The 17839-nt window shown below is 41.5% G+C and overlaps 1 long non-coding RNA gene across 1 annotated transcript in view; it reads left to right on the top strand.

Moving 5' to 3' along the window:
* Positions 1–17839, top strand: part of LOC133539583 (uncharacterized) — a 146835-nt gene that overhangs the window by 59833 nt on the left and 69163 nt on the right. The window contains exon 3 of the long non-coding RNA XR_009803437.1: positions 4835–4949. This is a non-coding gene — a long non-coding RNA (uncharacterized LOC133539583). The remainder of the gene's footprint in view (positions 1–4834; positions 4950–17839) is intronic.

Raw genomic sequence — 17839 nt, 5'->3', positions numbered from 1 at the left:
GAGAAGGGAAATTTGCATTTTTTAAATAATTGTAACAAAGCTGGATCCATGATGGAATAATAGGTTCATGTAGGTTTAAAAGTCAGAATCAGACTGATGGGAAATGAAGCGATTATGTCTCAGACTCTGTGACGTACCAAGGGGGAGTAGACGGCACGGACAACAAGGGGGAATAGTTTAGCTTCATGATTTATAATATATATTCAATTAGGGGTGTAACGGTACACTCAATCAATCAATCAATGTTTATTTATATAGCCCTAAATCACAAATGTCTCAAAGGACTGCACAAACCGTTACGATTACGACATCCTCGGAAGAACCCACAAAAGGGCAAGGAAAACTCACACCCAGTGGGCAGGGAGAATTCACATCCAGTGGGACGCCAGTGACAATGATGACTATGAGAAACCTTGGAGAGGACCTCAAATGTGCGCAATCTCCCCCCGCCCTTTAGGGGACCGAAAGCAATGGATGTCGAGCGGGTCTAACATGATACTGTGAAAGTTTAATCCATAGTGGCTCCAACACAGCCGCGAGAGTTCAGTTCAAAGCGGATCCAAGACAGCAGCGAAAAAAATTTCGGTTCGGTACGTACCTCGGTTTAGAGGTCACGGTTCGGTTCATTTTCGGTACAGTAAGAAATCAACAAAATATAAATTTTTGGGTTATTTATTTACCAAATTTGTAAACAATGGTTTTATCCTTTTAACATTGGGAACACTATAATAATTCTGCCCACGTTAATCCACATTAAACTGCCTCAAGTTTTTGCTTTGATTAAATAAAATGAAAAAAACTTTCTTCTACATATAAAAAGTTTAACATTAAACAGTTTCCATTGAAACTGTTTAATGTCAACTCATCATGCTTAATTTATTACAGTATTTGGGAAGCCTGTAGTTGACTTTTATTATGTAAATGTTGTATTTTTATCAACATGTGATAGCAGGGACCCTGCTATTCAAAACTAGGCTGCTACATTACTAATGATTCATGTAACTATATCTGAAAAATAGTACAATTGCAATAGGAGAGACTATTCATCCCTGAACACCATGGAGTTCAATGAAATAACAGACAGACAGGGCTTTGATTTATAATATATATTCAATTAGGGGTGTAACGGTACACAAAAATTTTGGTTCGGTACGTACCTCGGTTTAGAGGTCATGGTTCGGTTCGTTTTCGGTATAGTAAGAAATCAACAAAATATACATTTTTTGGTTATTTATTTACCAAATTTGTAAACAATGGCTTTATCCTTTTAACATTGGGAACACTATAATAGTTCTGCCCACGTTAATCCACATTAAACTGCCTCAAGTTGTTGCTTTGATTAAATAAAATGAAAAAAACTTTCTTCTACATATAAAAAGTTTAACATTAAACAGTTTCCATTGAATCTGTTTGATTTATTACAGCATTTGGGAAGCCTGTAGTTGACTTTTATTATGTAAATGTTGTATTTTTATCAACATGTGATAGCAGGGACCCTGCTATTCAAAACTAGGCTGTTACATTACTAATGATTCATGTAACTATAGCTTAAAAATAGTACAATTGCAATAGGAGAGACTATTCAATAATCCCTAAACACAATGGAGTTCAATGAAATCACAGACAGACAGGGCTTTGATTTATAATATATATTCAATTAAGGGTGTAACGGTACACAAAAATTTCGGTTCGGTACGTACCTCGGTTTAGAGGTCACTGTTCGGTTCATTTTCAGTACAGTAAGAAATCAACAAAATATAAATTGTTTGATTATTTATTTACCAAATTTGTAAACAATGGCTTTTTCCTTTTAACATTGGGAACACTATAATAATTCTGCCCACGTTAATCCACATTAAACTGCCTCAAGTTGTTGCTTTGATTAAATAAAATGAAAAAAACTTTCTTCTACATATAAAAAGTTTAACATTAAACAGTTTCCATTGAAACTGTTTAATGTCAACTCATCATGCTTAATTTATTACAGCATTTGGGAAGCCTGTAGTTGACTTTTATTATGTAAATGTTGTATTTTTATCAACATGTGATAGCAGGGACCCTGCTATTCAAAACTAGGCTGCTACATTACTAATGATTCATGTAACTGTATCTGAAAAATAGTACAATTGCAATAGGAGAGACTATTCATCCCTAAATAACAGACAGACAGGGCTTTGCTGCCCCTAAAACAAACACACACACACAAAAATGAGCTAACATTATGCTAAAAGCTAATTAGCCTTCACCTCAAGCCTATACTGTGAGCGAGCTGAGCTGCAGTTTAAGTTTCTAGAAGGTCAACGGGCTCATAGTGATGTTTGTAATGTTTGTGACTGGGAAGTGTTTAATATAATTTGGGTAGAGTCCGCTCCTCCCCTGCTAGACGAATATCTGCTCGACGCTAAAGCATTGACTACATCGCTCTGAAGTCTGAATACGCACTGCTGATTGGCTTTGTATGTAACCAATCAGATGGTTGTGTGGGCGGGACAATGAGGCAGAGACAGAGACAGAGGCAGAAAGCATAGCAGCTTGTGAAGACTTCTGCTTCCAAACTTATTCGATACGCCCGCCTGCCGAACCGAAACCCCCGTACCGAAACGGTTCGATACAAATACACGTACCATTACATCCCTATATTCAATATATATATATATATATATATATATATATATATAATATAATATAATATAATATAATATAATATAATATAGCATATCCAATGCCACAGCAAGTGACTAAATAACATAGGGACTGAAACAGATGTAGTCATTCATTTGAATGGGGTATGTAACTTTTACATTTTTTTTTTTGATTTATGAATGTACAATTGTTTATGTAAAACTGTTTGTTTATTTTGTTGGCCATTGACCGAGCAAACAATAAACTAAACAAAATTTAACTATTGTAACGATCGGGTTGCATGTTTATGCAGAGGTGGTTCTCCCAGGATGCGGACGGACTCCGGACACAGCGTGCAAGTAGGAAATGATTAAGTCTCGTAAATCACGCATGAAAAAAACAGAAAAGCGTGCCGATAGTATTGGACGGCAAAGCAAAGAAAAGCCTAGCGTGGAAGCTAGCATACAAAATAGGAATCAAACTGGTTGAGTTTATGATGCAAACTAGGAAGCCAGGCGAGCAACGTGAATAATTTTAGATTAGTGCCTGGAAGCAGGTGAGCATCTAATCCGAGGCAGCCCATGGTAACCCAAACACAAACCCAGGGATGCAGAAAACAGAACAGAGGTAGTCAAAACTAACAGATGAAAACATAACATGTTTTTATGTCAACCCTGTTAATCATTTTTTTCAATACTTTAAATACTAAAACATCTTAAAATGATGCTTTTTTTGGGCAAATTTTTGCATGTTCAATTGCTGAAAAAACAGGAGCTTCAGGAAGGTTGCCCACCTTGTACCCCCTGCCCCCCCACTGTGGACGGGCTCCCAGACCCCTGGCTTATTTTCAGTCTTTTTCTTTCAAGGGGAGCATTATCACAATTTCAAAAGGGTTAAAAACAATAAAAATCAGTTCCCAGTGGCTTGTTGTATTTTTTTAAGTTTTTAAAAACATTTTTACCGGTCCCGGAATATCCCTAAACAAAGCTTTAAAGTGCCTTATTTTCGTTATCTTCGAAACCACTATCCATTTCCCTGTGACGTCATACAGTGCTGCCAATACAAACAACATGGCGGTTACCACAGCAAGATATAGCGACATTAGCTCGGATTCAGACTCGGATTTCAGCGGCTTAAGCGATTCAACAGATTACGCATGTATTGAAACAGATGGTCGGAGTATGGAGGCAGATAGCGAAAACGAAATTGAAGAAGAAATTGAAGCTATTGAGCGAATAGCTATTGACGCTATTCGGCCATAGCTTGGGTGTACTTAATAAAGTGGCTGCCTTATTAGCATCGCCGGTAAAATGTGCGGACCAAACGATCAGGACTTTCGCATCTTGTGACACTGCAGCAACTTAAATCCGTCGATTGGTAAGTGTTTGCTTCGCATTAAATGTGGGTATCTAGTTTCAAATGTACATACAGGTAACGTAAATAGCATGTTAGCATCGGTTAGTGTAGCATGTTAGCATCGATTAGCTGGCAGTCATGCTGCGACCAAATATGTCTGATTAGCACATAAGTCAACAACATCAACAAAACTCACCTTTGTGATTTTGTTGACTTAATGGTTGCAAATGCATCTGCAGGTTATCCATACATCTCTGTGCCATGTCTGTCTTAGCATCGCCGGTCAAATGTGGAGACACTCTGGCACATTCATTGGGGGTCTGGCGGCAGATTTCTTGCCAGTGGTGCAACTTGAATCCCTCCCTGTTAGTGTTGTTACACCCTCCGACAACACACCCACCAGGCATGATGTCTCCAAGGTTCCAAAAAAATAGTCCAAAAAACGGAAAATAACAGAGCTGAGACCCGGTGTTTGTAATGTGAAAATGGAAATGGCGGGTGTGTTACCTCGGTGATGTCATCGCTAAAAGAGAGATAAACAGAAAGGCGTTTAATTTGCCAAAATTCACCCGTTTAGAGTTCGGAAATCAGTTAAAAAAATACATGGTCTTTTTTCTGCGACACCAAGGTATATATTGACGCTTACATAGGTTTGGTGATAATGTTCCCCTTTAAGTTCAAATCACTTGCTTGTATTATTGTTTATTGTCGTCCATTAGTAGTTCAGTACATCCAGCTGTTGCTTATAGTCTTCTTTGTCACTGTTCTCCTGCCCCTCAAATGAAGAGGAGCATCTCTCGGGAACCTCAGTTGCACCACAAAAATAGTTATTTGTTTTTCTTTTACATCCCCTAAGGTCCACAATCGCTGACAACTTTCAGTGGCATTTGTTGACAAGTTCATCACTCAGTTGAGGCGTGAATACTTTGAGGTGCCTCCTCACCCAGACTCCACCTGCAGCGGCCCCCCAGGTAATTTGTTTGTATTTTTATTCCCTGGTTTACGTACACATTGCATATTGTAAAAAAAACAACAACATATGCACAGAGTCCATAGTGCATGGGATGAAAATGAAAAGTATGGTCTATCTGTGTTGGCCCCTGTGATGAGGTGGCGACTTGTCCAGGGTGCAGCTGAGATAGGCTCCCGCGACCCCAAAAAGGGACAAGCGGTAGAAAATGGATGGATGGATTTTTTTTCTAGGGCTGTCAAAGTTAACGGAATAAAAGGCCTACTGAAATGAGATGTTCTTATTTAAACGGGGATAGCAGGTCCATTTTATGTGTCATACTTCATCATTTTGCGATATTTTTGCTGAAAGGATTTAGTAGAGAACATCGACGATAAAGTTTGCTAATAAAAAAGCCTCGCCTGTACCGGAAGTAGCAGACAATGATGTCACGGGTTGTGGAGCTCCTCACATCTGAACATTGTTTACAATCATGGCCACTAGCAGCAAGAGAGATTCGGACCGGAAAAGCAACGATTTACCCATTAATTTGAGCGAGGGTGAAAGGATTTAGTAGAGAACATCGACGATAAAGTTTGCAACTTTTGGTTGCTAATAAAAAAATCCTTGCCTGTACCGGAAGTAGCAGACGATGTGCGTGTGACGTCACGGGTTGTGGAGCTCCTCACATCTGAACATTGTTCACAATCATGGCCACCAGCAGCAAGAGCGATTCGGACCGAAAAAGCAACGATTTACCCATTAATTCGAGCGAGGGTGAAAGGATTTAGTAGAGAACATCGACGATAAAGTTTGCAACTTTTGGTCGCTAATTTAAAAAAGCCTTGCCTGTACCGGAAGTTGCAGACGATGTGCGTGTGACGTCACGGGTTGTGGAGCTCCTCACATCTGAACATTGTTCACAATCATGGCCACCAGCAGCGAGGGCGATTCGGACCGAGAAAGCGACGATTTCCCCATTAATTTGAGCGAGGATGAAGGATTCGAGGATGAGGAAAGTGAGAGTGAAGGACTAGAGGGCAGTGGGAGAGATTCAGATAGGGAATATGCTGTGAGAGGCGCCGTGGCAGCCGTGGGGGTGGCAGGACCACTCGGCCAGGCCCAACCGCAACAAGGGATAGAGCGATACCGCTTTGAACCTGACGGTGACGGTCAGGAGGACGCTGCTGATATTGATGCTGGAGTAGCACACGACATAGATCGCCTTCAGAATACAGAATGGTAAAAATGATCGCTGCATAAAACACTGTACTTTGTGTGTGTGGTCCAATCCAACCGTGTTCGCTTGACCGCTCTGTTCCATAGTACAGCATGACCATCATCTTTTGGGAATGTAAACAATGAAACACCGGCTGTGTTTGTGTTGCTAAAGCCGGCCGCAATACACCGCTTCCCACCTACAGCTTTCTTCTTTGATGTCTCCATTGTTCATTGAACAAATTGCAAAAGTTAAACCAACACAGACGTCCAGAATACTGTGGAATTTTGCGATGAAAACAAACGGCTTAAAAGTTGGGCACGATGCTGGAATAAAATGTCCTCTACAATCTGTGACGTCACGCGCAGGCGTCACAATACCGAGTTGTTTTCAGCAGGATTTTTCGCCGCGAAATTTAAAATTGCAATTGAGAAGAGGTTTTAAATTAATTAGCAGCCCGGCGGCAATCCAAGGAAATACGATATGTGTTTAAACTGTGGTGTTCATATTGTTACTCTCCACTTTTGATGAAAAAGGCCCCCTAACGTTGTCAATTAAGTAATGTACAACCGTACCGTGCCAGCAACTTGAGGGTTCCAGGTTCGATCCTCGCTTTCGCCATCTTACTCACTGCCGTTGTGTCCTTGGGCAAGACACTTTACCCACCTGCTCCCAGTGCCACCCACACTGCTTTAAATGGAACTTAGATATTGGGTTTCACTATGTAAAGTGCTTTGAGTCACTAGAGAAAAAGCGCTATATAAATATAATTCACTTCCATGTACAATTGAGCCCCCCAAACTCCAATCTCCTCTTTAAAATATTTCATTGCTTTTAGTGGTATTTTATATCCAAGTCCAACATTTTGCTAAAAGACAAAGTATATTTTATTGTTGTTTGTTTTATTTAACTTGGAGATTGAAGCATTTTCATTTGTTATTACGTTAAAATACACGTTTATTGCATTTTTAAGGACATACCATATTTCCTTGAATTGCCACCGGGGCGCTTATTAATTTAAAACCTCTTCTCACTCCGGCGCTTACCAAAGGCATGCAGTAAAAATTTGAGTGTGATGTAAGGATACCATCATGAAAAGCACATTTGATAAAAAAAAAGGTTATTATGGTCTTACCTTTACTTATAAATGAAGTCCATGCGCAGCTCCTTCTGATCAAAAGCATCGATAACTTGTTTATAGAAGTCTTCCTTATCTTTCTTCAGTTTTAAAAGTCTCTCTGTCTTGATGGAGATCTTCCTTTATTACCTCCTGCTTCCATTGAAAGTCCAGTTTAGAAAACTGCTATCAGTTAGCTCGGCTCCTCACGTGCGGGCGACGACAGAATTATCCTCGGGCAACTCCCCCTCCCGTTCTGCTCCGTGGGTGATCTCTTTATCCCACCACTGCCACCATGAAGTGTTATTGTATGAACAATACACTGGGTATTTAGGACTGGAACATGCAGGCACATACTATATACCTGGTGGTAATTCAAGGAAATACGGTACATGCATTTTTATCATTAAATTAATAATTAATTTGGTCTAATAAAAATCCGGGCAATAATATCGTTCATTGGCAATAATTTGTTGGTCAAAATTTGGTACACAATATCAAAAGTGTTTATTCCGGTAGAAATATCACAGATTACATTACACAATCAAACAATGATCGTTAGAATCCACATTTTGGTGTTAATAATGCGTGAAACTTCTAAACATGGTGTAGCTCCTCCTCTGAGTGCAAGTGCTCCTACAGCAGGAATTCAAATTCTGTATTCCTACAAAATACAAAATCAGGCAAGACACCAACGCAATGCAGGTCTTTTTTTAATTGTTATTTAAGCCTGTTTTTGTCTTTTTTGTATTGAACAGTTTAAAAAAAACCTAACATTTAACAAACATTTAATTAAAACAGACTACTTGTCCAAACATAGGTGGCGACTTGTCCAGGGTGTACCCCGCCTTCCGCCCGATTGTAGCTGAGACAGGCGCCGGCGCCCCCCGCAACCTCAAAAGGGAATAAGCGGTAGAAAATGGATGGATGGATATTTGTCCAAACATGGTATTACAAACTTTAAAATTATCTTCCTGGGGTACATTTATTATTGACAAATTATATCTGCAATTGATCACGTTTAATTGTGAGTTACCGTATTTCCTTGAATTGCCGCCAGGGCGCTAATTAATTTAAAACTTCTTCTCACTCTGGCACTTACCAAAGGCATGCGGTAAATTTAGGCCTGCGCTTCTAAATTTGAGTGTGATGTAAGGATACCATCATGAAAAGCACATTTATTAAAAATAAACATTATTATGGTCTTACCTTTACTTATAAATGAAGTCCATGCGCAGCTCCTTCTGATCAAAAGCATCGATAACTTGTTTATAGAAGTCTTCCTTATCTTTCTTCAGTTTTAAAAGTCTCTCTGTCTCGATGGAGATCTTCCTTTATTACCTCCGGCTTCGATTAAAAGTCCAGTTTAGAAAACTGTTTTATTTTAGATATGTAATCCTCCATGTTAAAAGTGCAAGCGAGAGGAAAAAATAAACGATCGCTGCTTGTTGTCACTTCTTCTGCAGCCGAGTAGTCGCAAGAAGGATCACTAGCGCCCTCTACCACCAGGAGGCCGGAGTCATTTAATGACTCATATTTGACACACGCAGCTACGGTATATTAATAAAACATAGCTGCTTACTGTTCTTTTTAGCATATTCAATAGCTTGGACCTTAAATCCTACTGAATAGCTCTTCATTTTCTGCCCTTTATGCGATTTCAAATTATTGAAATCAGCCTCCTCCATTTTGAAAATGATGACAGGTGAAGTGTCACTCGTGACGTGACGAGTTTGACCCGGTGGAAATTCCAGACATGCGCTAATACAAATTATATTTCGCGAATCGGCGTTAATCCTGAACCGGCGATAATGCTTTTGCGAAACGAGTTTGACCCGGCAGTAATTCTAGACAGGTGCATACTATGTACCCGGCGGCAATTCAAGGAAATACGGTAACTATAAACAAACTGAATAGCCGTGATTAAATAATGTTTTAATGGTTTGACAGACACAAACAATTGTATGACCCTTCAATATTGGTGCGGTATAGCTCGGGTGGTAGAGTGGCCGTGCCAGCAACTTGAGGGTTCCAGGTTCGATCCCCGCTTTCGCCATCCTTGTCTCTGCCGTTGTGTCCTTGGGCAAGACACTTTACCCACCTGCTCCCAGTGCCACCCACACTGCTTTAAATGTAACTTAGATATTGGGTTTCTCTATGGGAGAGAAAAGCGCTATATAAATATAATTCACTTCACAAGATGAAAAAAAAGACATGATCGCTCATATTGGAGATTTTTTAATAACACATTTTATAATTATAACAACCGTCAGAATTTCCTCCAATGGGTAAAAATCATCAAAAACTAACAAAAAGACATTTTTTTTGTTGTTGTTTCACTTTCATATTCCAAACACTTTTTTTTTTTTTAATCGGCCGTGGCCCTAAGTCCAAACAAAAACCCCTTACACAGTGAGCAGATATTATATCCAACACATTATTTCTCAAACAAATTATAAAAATAGATTCAGCATTTTCAAGTCCATATTTACAGTATTAAACATTTAGCGGGAAGAGAGAGGGAAGATATTAGGTTTTCATTCCTTGTGGCAACCAGATCCCACCGAGGGTCCGTTGTTGTGCGTGAGAATCCATGTGGGAGCATTTTACCCTACCTTGTGCGTGTGTGCGTGCGTGTGTGTGTGTGTGTGTGTGAGTGTGTGTGTGAGTGAGAAATGTTACAATTGTTTATTCCTCGTTAGCCATGAGGACCTACTGACAAATTCAAAACAAACAATTTCATTAGTCCGTTTTTTTTGCACTTGGCCGGTGTTTTTGTTTTGACGTTACTAAGAGAAACGAGCAAAAAAAACCCCCAAAAAAATACAATTTCAATACATTATTTCAACCGAAAAAAGTGTCTTCTTTGTAAAATACTATCAAATAATACCCTGCTGGAACGTTGTCAGTCAGTAATGATTCCGAGGGGGTCAGATTACTGTACACAGAGAAATGTTGGGGAAAAAACAAAAAGTGCAAGAACTTCCCCATTTGATGAACATGATACAGGAAAGGAAAGACATGACATCATTATCATTGCAAGAAAGGAGAAGAAAACACTGTATTCACACATACAGTACATTGTTATGTTTACAGTACAGAGCTAAAGTGTTCAAGAATACACACATCCTCCATTGCCTGTATTGTTTCTGTGGAGGGGGGAGTGGCCCGCGGACATGCAGCGAAGCGGGGTGTGCCAGGACCGGCTTGGAGATCAGCGACAGCTGCGTCGATGGCCCACTTGGGCCTGGTTATCTAATCACCTGTCGCTCTGTTAAAAGGCAACAGCCGGGGGAGGAGAGAGGTGGTGGAGCTGGAGTGAGAGCCAGAGAGAGAGACAGGCACGAACAAACGCTTGCTGAAAAGCACAACCAAAAGACTTTATTGAAGAATCAAACAGCATTGCATACCGGAAACCTGAACTGTAATGTCAGTGCTTGGTGGACCGAGGAACACGGAGGAGAGAAACCTCCACAATTTGAAGATTGTGGAGGTTTCTCCCCTCCTCCAGGTTTCTCGGACCACAATTTGAAAATAGTGGTCCGAGGAACGCGGAGGAAAGAAACCTCCACAAAACCTCCACAGTGGTCCGAGGAACCCGGAGGAGAGAAACCTCAGACCAGGTTTCTCGCCTCCGGGTTCCTCGGACCACAATTTGCCAATTGTGGAGGTTTCTCTCCTCCGGGTTCCTCAGACCACAATTGGGAAATTGTGGATGTTTCTCTCACCCAGGTACCTCGGAACTAAATTTGCTTTTGGTGGAGGTTTCTCTCCTACAAGTTTCTCAAACCACAATTTGCAAATTGGGGAGGTTTCTCCCCTCCGGTTTCCTCGGACCACAATTTGCAAATTGTGGAGGTTTCTCCCTTCTGGGTCCCTCGGACCACAATTTACAAATTGTGGAGGTTTCTTCTCTCCGGGTTCCTCGGACCACAATTTGCAAATTGGGGAGGTTTCTCTCCTCTGGTTTCCTCGGACCACAATTTGCAAATTGGGGAGGTTTCTCTCCTCTGGTTTCCTCGGACCACAATTTGCAAATTGTTGAGGTTTCTCTCCTCTGGTTTCCTCGGACCACAATTTGCAAATTGGGGAGGTTTCTCTCCTCTGGTTTCCTCGGACCACAATTTGCAAATTGGGGAGGTTTCTCTCCTCTGGTTTCCTCGGACCACAATTTGCAAATTGGGGAGGTTTCTCTCCTCTGGTTTCCTCGGACCACAATTTGCAAATTGTGGAGGTTTCTTCTCTCCGGGTTCCTCGGATCACAATTTGCAAATTGGGGAGGTTTCTCTCCTCCAGGTTCCTCGGACCACTATTTAACAAATTGTGGAGGTTTCTCCCTTCTGGGTCCCTCGGGCCACAATTTGCAAATTGTAGAGGTTTCGCTCCTCTGGTTTCCTCGGACCACAATTTGCAAATTGTGGAAGTTTCTTCCCTCCGGGTTCCTCGGACCACAATTTGCAAATTGTGGGGGTTTCTTTCCTCCTGGTTCCTTGGACCACAATTTGCAAATCGTGGAGGTTTCTCCCCTCTGGGTTCCTCAGACTACAATTTGAAAATAGTGGTCTGAGGAACCCGAAGGCAAGAAACCTCCACAAGTGTGAAAATTGTGGAGGTTTCCCTCCCCCAGGTTCCTCGGAACACAATTTGCAAATTGTAGTCTGAGGAACCCGGAGGAGAGAAACCTCAGACCAGGTTTCTCGCCTCCGGGTTCCTCGGACCACAATTTGCCAATTGTGGAGGTTTCTCTCCTCCGGGTTCCTCAGACCACAATTGGGAAATTGTGGATGTTTCTCTCACCCAGGTACCTCGGAACTAAATTTGCTTTTGGTGGAGGTTTCTCTCCTACAAGTTTCTCAAACCACAATTTGCAAATTGGGGAGGTTTCTCCCCTCCGGTTTCCTCGGACCACAATTTGCAAATTGTGGAGGTTTCTCCCTTCTGGGTCCCTCGGACCACAATTTACAAATTGTGGAGGTTTCTTCTCTCCGGGTTCCTCGGACCACAATTTGCAAATTGGGGAGGTTTCTCTCCTCTGGTTTCCTCGGACCACAATTTGCAAATTGGGGAGGTTTCTCTCCTCTGGTTTCCTCGGACCACAATTTGCAAATTGTTGAGGTTTCTCTCCTCTGGTTTCCTCGGACCACAATTTGCAAATTGGGGAGGTTTCTCTCCTCTGGTTTCCTCGGACCACAATTTGCAAATTGGGGAGGTTTCTCTCCTCTGGTTTCCTCGGACCACAATTTGCAAATTGGGGAGGTTTCTCTCCTCTGGTTTCCTCGGACCACAATTTGCAAATTGTGGAGGTTTCTTCTCTCCGGGTTCCTCGGATCACAATTTGCAAATTGGGGAGGTTTCTCTCCTCCAGGTTCCTCGGACCACTATTTAACAAATTGTGGAGGTTTCTCCCTTCTGGGTCCCTCGGGCCACAATTTGCAAATTGTAGAGGTTTCGCTCCTCTGGTTTCCTCGGACCACAATTTGCAAATTGTGGAAGTTTCTTCCCTCCGGGTTCCTCGGACCACAATTTGCAAATTGTGGGGGTTTCTTTCCTCCTGGTTCCTTGGACCACAATTTGCAAATCGTGGAGGTTTCTCCCCTCTGGGTTCCTCAGACTACAATTTGAAAATAGTGGTCTGAGGAACCCGAAGGCAAGAAACCTCCACAAGTGTGAAAATTGTGGAGGTTTCCCTCCCCCAGGTTCCTCGGAACACAATTTGCAAATTGTGGAGGTTTCTCCCCTCTGGGTTCCTCGGACCACAATTTGAAAATTGTTGGAGGTTTCTCCCCTCCGGGTTCCTCGGGCCACAATTTGCAAAAAATGTGGAGGTTTCTTGACTCCTGGTTCCTCGAACCACAATTTGCAAATTGATGAGGTTTCTCCCCTCCGGGTTCCTCAGACCACAATTTGAAAATAGTGGTCCGAAGAACCCGAAGGCAAGAAACCTCCACAATTGTGGAAATTGTGTGAGTTTCCCTCCCCTCCAGGTTCCTGGGACCACAATTTGAAAATTGTTGGAGACTTCTCGCCTTCAGGTGCCTCGGACCACAATTTGAAAATTGTGGAGGTTTCTCTCCTCCGGGTTCCTCGGACCACAATTTGAAAATTGTTGGAGATTTCTTGCCTTTGGGTTCCTTGAAGCACAATTTGCAAATTGTGGCGGTTTCTCCTCTCCGGGTTCCTCGGACCACAATTTGAAAATTATAAAGGTTTCTCTCCCCCGGTCACCTCGGAACAAAATTAGCAAATTGCGGAGGTTTCTCTCCCCCGGTCACCTCGGAACAAAATTTGCTAATATTGGAGGTTTCTCTCCTTCAAGTTCCTCGGACCACAATTTGCAAATTGTGAAGGTTTCTCCCCTCCGTGTTCCTCGGACCACCAAGCACTGACATGACAGTTCAGGTTTCTGGTTTACAAAGTTGTTTTATTCTTCAATAAAGTCTTTTGGTTTGTGCTTTTTCAGCAAGTGTTGCTCCAGCTCCACCACCTCCACCTGCTCTCTTTTAACAGAGCGACAGGTGACTAGATAACCAGGCCCAGGTGGGTCCTTTACGCACCTGTCGCTGATCTCGAAGCCGGTCCTGGCACACCCCGCTTCGCTGCAGGTCTGCAGGCCACGGCCCCCTCCACAGTTTTATGCCTTCTGGAGAACCACCGTTTTCTGCGAGTGGGCGATTTATAGTCGTGGTCAAAAGTTGACATACACTTGTGAAGGACATAAAGTCATGGCTGTCTTCAGTTTCCAATCATTTCTATAACTTTTATTTTTTTGTGATAAAGTGATTGGAGCAGAAACTTGTTGGTCATAAAAAATATTCAGGCAGTTTGGTATTTTATGAATTTATTGTAAGTCTACTGTAAATGTGAGGGTCAAAAGTATACATACAGCAATGTTAATATTGGCAAGTTTCACTGGTTGTCATCCACTAACTTCTGGTTACATTTTCCTCCACTCCTCTTGACAAATTTGGTGCTAAATGTGTTGTTTTTTTCTGCCATGGACTTGTTTCTTCAGCATTGTCCACACATTTAACCTCTAAAGCCTTAATGGCCACATGCGTGGACAGCACCATTTAGCTCTTATTTCCAAAATTGTGTAGACTACTGAATTGGGGTCTTATGGCCGCTTATGTGGACACTTATACTGCCATCTGGTGGCGTCAGAATAGTACAACATACAATAAAATTTGGGGGAGAAAAAGTGTAAAAATAAAGAGAAATAACGGGGGTGGATATTGTAGCGTCCCGGAAGAGTTAGTGCTGCAAGGGGTTCTGGGTATTTGTTCTGTTGTGTTACGGTGCGGATGTTCTCCTGAAATGTGTTTGTCATTCTTGTTTGATGTGGGTTCACAGTGTGGCGCATATTTGTAACAGTGTTCAAGTTGTTTATACGGCCACCCTGAGTGTGACATGTATGGCTGTAAAGGCCTTAAGGGCCACATATGTGGACAGGACCTTTTAGCTCTTATTTCTAAAATTGTGTAGACTACTGAATTGGGGTCTTATGGCCGCTTATGTGGACACTTATGCTGCCATCTGGTGGTGTCAGAGTATAACATACAATGGAATATGGAATAAAAAAGTGTAAAAATAAAGAGATATAAACGTTTTTGGACCTATGGACTAAGTACATCATATCAAAAGATGATTTTTCGTTTTTATTCTAATTAGGGTCTAATAAGTCCAAGTAGCAAAGAGAAAAAAAACATGTAAACAAACAGCTTGGGCATTAGGAGGTTAAGTCAGGAATTTTGGAAGGCCATTCTAAAACCTTCATTCTAGCCTTTAGCACTTTTGATGTGTGTTTGGGGTCATTGTCCTGTTGGAACACCCGACTGCGCCCAAGACCTGGCCTCCAGGCTGAGGATTTTAGGTAGTCCTGAAGAATTTGGAGGTAATCCTCCTTCTTCCTTGTCCCATTTACTCTCTGTAAAGCACCAGAACATAATACTACCACCACCATGCTTGACAGTAGTTATGGTGTTCCTGGGATTAAAAGCCCGGCCTTTTCTCCTCCAAACATAATGCTGGGTTTTGTGGCAAAACAGCTCAATTTTTGTTTCATCTGACATCACACGGACAAAGATAAGACCTTCTGGAGGAAAGTTCTGTTGTAGAAATGATTGGAAACTCAAGACAGCCATGACTTGATGTTCTTTACAACTTTGGACCAGGACTGTGTGCGAGGGACGCTGGCTGCCAGGAGGCCACGGAACACATGTGTTCAGAACATGTCACAGTTGAATATTTAGCAAATATATTTTTTTTCTTTTTAAAAACCCCTCCTAACCTTATTTTATTATCTCGAGGGGTTGTTTGTAAACACAAATAAATATAAGAAGTGGGTCATCTTCCAGGGTGGACCTGAGTTCTACATAAAAAGCGTATTTAAAGCTGCTGTATGTCACGGATAGCAACAACATTCTGGGTTCCCGGGAGTTGATCCATTCTTACCCGACTTGCAACTTCACCTGTTTGCTCTTTTATACCACTTTTGATGTTTTTCTTTTTTTGTCAATTGTATTCTTAAAATGTGCCGTTAAAAAATAACCTGCGGGCCGCACTTTGGACACCCCTGATATAGCAGTTAGCATCCCATTACCCACAATGCACTTCTGCCTTGACCCTCCCCTGCTGATTTCTTATTATCTACTGTGTGTGTCGAGTGCGGACATTTTCTTCGTCTCTTCCGCGAACGAGCTTAATAATATTATTTGATATTTTACGGTAATGTGTTTTTGCACACAAGTCGCACCCCCGGTCAAAGTATGAAAAAAACTGCGACTTATAGTCCGAAAAATACGGTAATCTGCATTTATACTTGGTTAATGTGATATATTTAGTGTTAACTTTGACAGCCTTGCTTGCAATCTAACACGATTCGCAGAAATCTATTTTGTCGTCAGTCTTGCAAACTTGACAAACTTCTACTACAGTTTTTGTGTGGCACGTGTATTACATCGTTATTACTCTGTTTATAAACGCTGTTAATGATAAACAGCAATGAAACTTGATAATATAATCTCTTTAAATGAAAATGATCATAAAACCGTGCTAAATAATCAACTCCCGGACTGGTTACACAACTCATTTGCTGGGGACGAAAAACTTAAGTGCTGACATGAAAAAAGAAGACATTAACATCTTTCCCTATCAGTAAAACAACTAACCCCAATAAAAACACGTTACTGTCCAAAAACAAATACCGTATTTCCTTGAATGTAAAACCTCTTCTCACTCCGGCACTTACCAAAGGCATGCGGTAAAAGTAAGCACGCGCTAATTATTTTAAAACCTCTTCTCACTACGGCACTTACCAAAGGTACGTAGTAAAAATTTGAGTGTGATGTAAGCTTGGACCTTAAATCCTACTGAATAGCTCTTCTTCCCTTTATGTGATTTCAAATTACCGGTACTGAAATCAGCCTCCTCCATTTTGAAAATGATGACAGGGGAAGTGTCACTGGCAACGTCACGAGTTTGACCCGGCAGTAATTGAAGGCAGGCGCATACTATATACCCTGCGGCAATTCAAGGAAATACGGTATGCGGTCCTCTCCAAGGTTTCTCATACTCATCATTGTCACTGTCACCGGCGTCCCATTGGGTGTGAGTTTTTCCTTGCCCTAATGTGGGCTCTACCAAAGATGTGGTGGTTTGTGCAGCCCTTTGAGACACCTGTGATTTAGAGCTATATAAATAAACATTGATTGATGGATAAAACCGTGCTTAATAACAGCATTTTAATCAACTCCCGGACTGGTTACACAACTTATTTGCTGGGGACGAAAAACTTAAGTGCTGACATGAAAAAAGAAGACATTAACATATTTCCCTATCACTAAAACAACAAACCCCAATAAAAACGTGTTACTGTCCAAAAACAAATACCGCATTTCCTTGAATTGCCACCGGGGCGCTAATTAATTTAAAACCTCTTCTCATTCCGGCACTTACCAAAGGTATGCAGTAAAAAAATTGAGTGTGATGTAAGCTTGGACCTTAAATCCTACTGAATAGCTCTTAATCTTCTTCCCTTTATGTGATTTCAAATTACCGGTATTGAAATCAGCCTCCTCCATTTTGAAAATGATGACAGGTGAAGTTTCACTCGTGACCTCACAAGTTTGACCCGGCAGTAATTGAAGGCAGGCGCATACTATATACCCTGCGGCAATTCAAGGAAATACAGTATGCGGTCCTCTCCAAGGTTTCTCATAGTCGTCACTATCACCGGCGTCCCATTGGGTGTGAGTTTTTCCTTGCCCTTATGCGTGCTCTACCGGAGATGTGGTGGTTTGTGCAGCCCTTTGAGACACCTGTGATTTAGGGCTATATAAATAAACATTGATTGATTGATTGATGGATAAAACCGTGCTTAATAACAGCATTTTAATCAACTCCCAGACTGATTACACAACTTATTTGCTGGGGACGAAAAACTGAAGTGCTGACATGAAAAAAGAAGACATTAACATCTTTCCCTATCAGTAAAACAACAAACCCCAATAAAAACACGTTACTGTCCAAAAACAAATACCGCATTTCCTTGAATTGCCACCGGGGCGCTAATTAATTT

Source organism: Nerophis ophidion, linkage group LG21 (genome assembly GCF_033978795.1).
Source record: "Nerophis ophidion isolate RoL-2023_Sa linkage group LG21, RoL_Noph_v1.0, whole genome shotgun sequence".
In the NCBI taxonomy this organism is placed as follows: domain Eukaryota; kingdom Metazoa; phylum Chordata; class Actinopteri; order Syngnathiformes; family Syngnathidae; genus Nerophis; species Nerophis ophidion.
The sequence above is the reverse complement of the archived record's forward strand: the minus strand, read 5'-3'. Positions and strand labels throughout refer to the sequence as shown.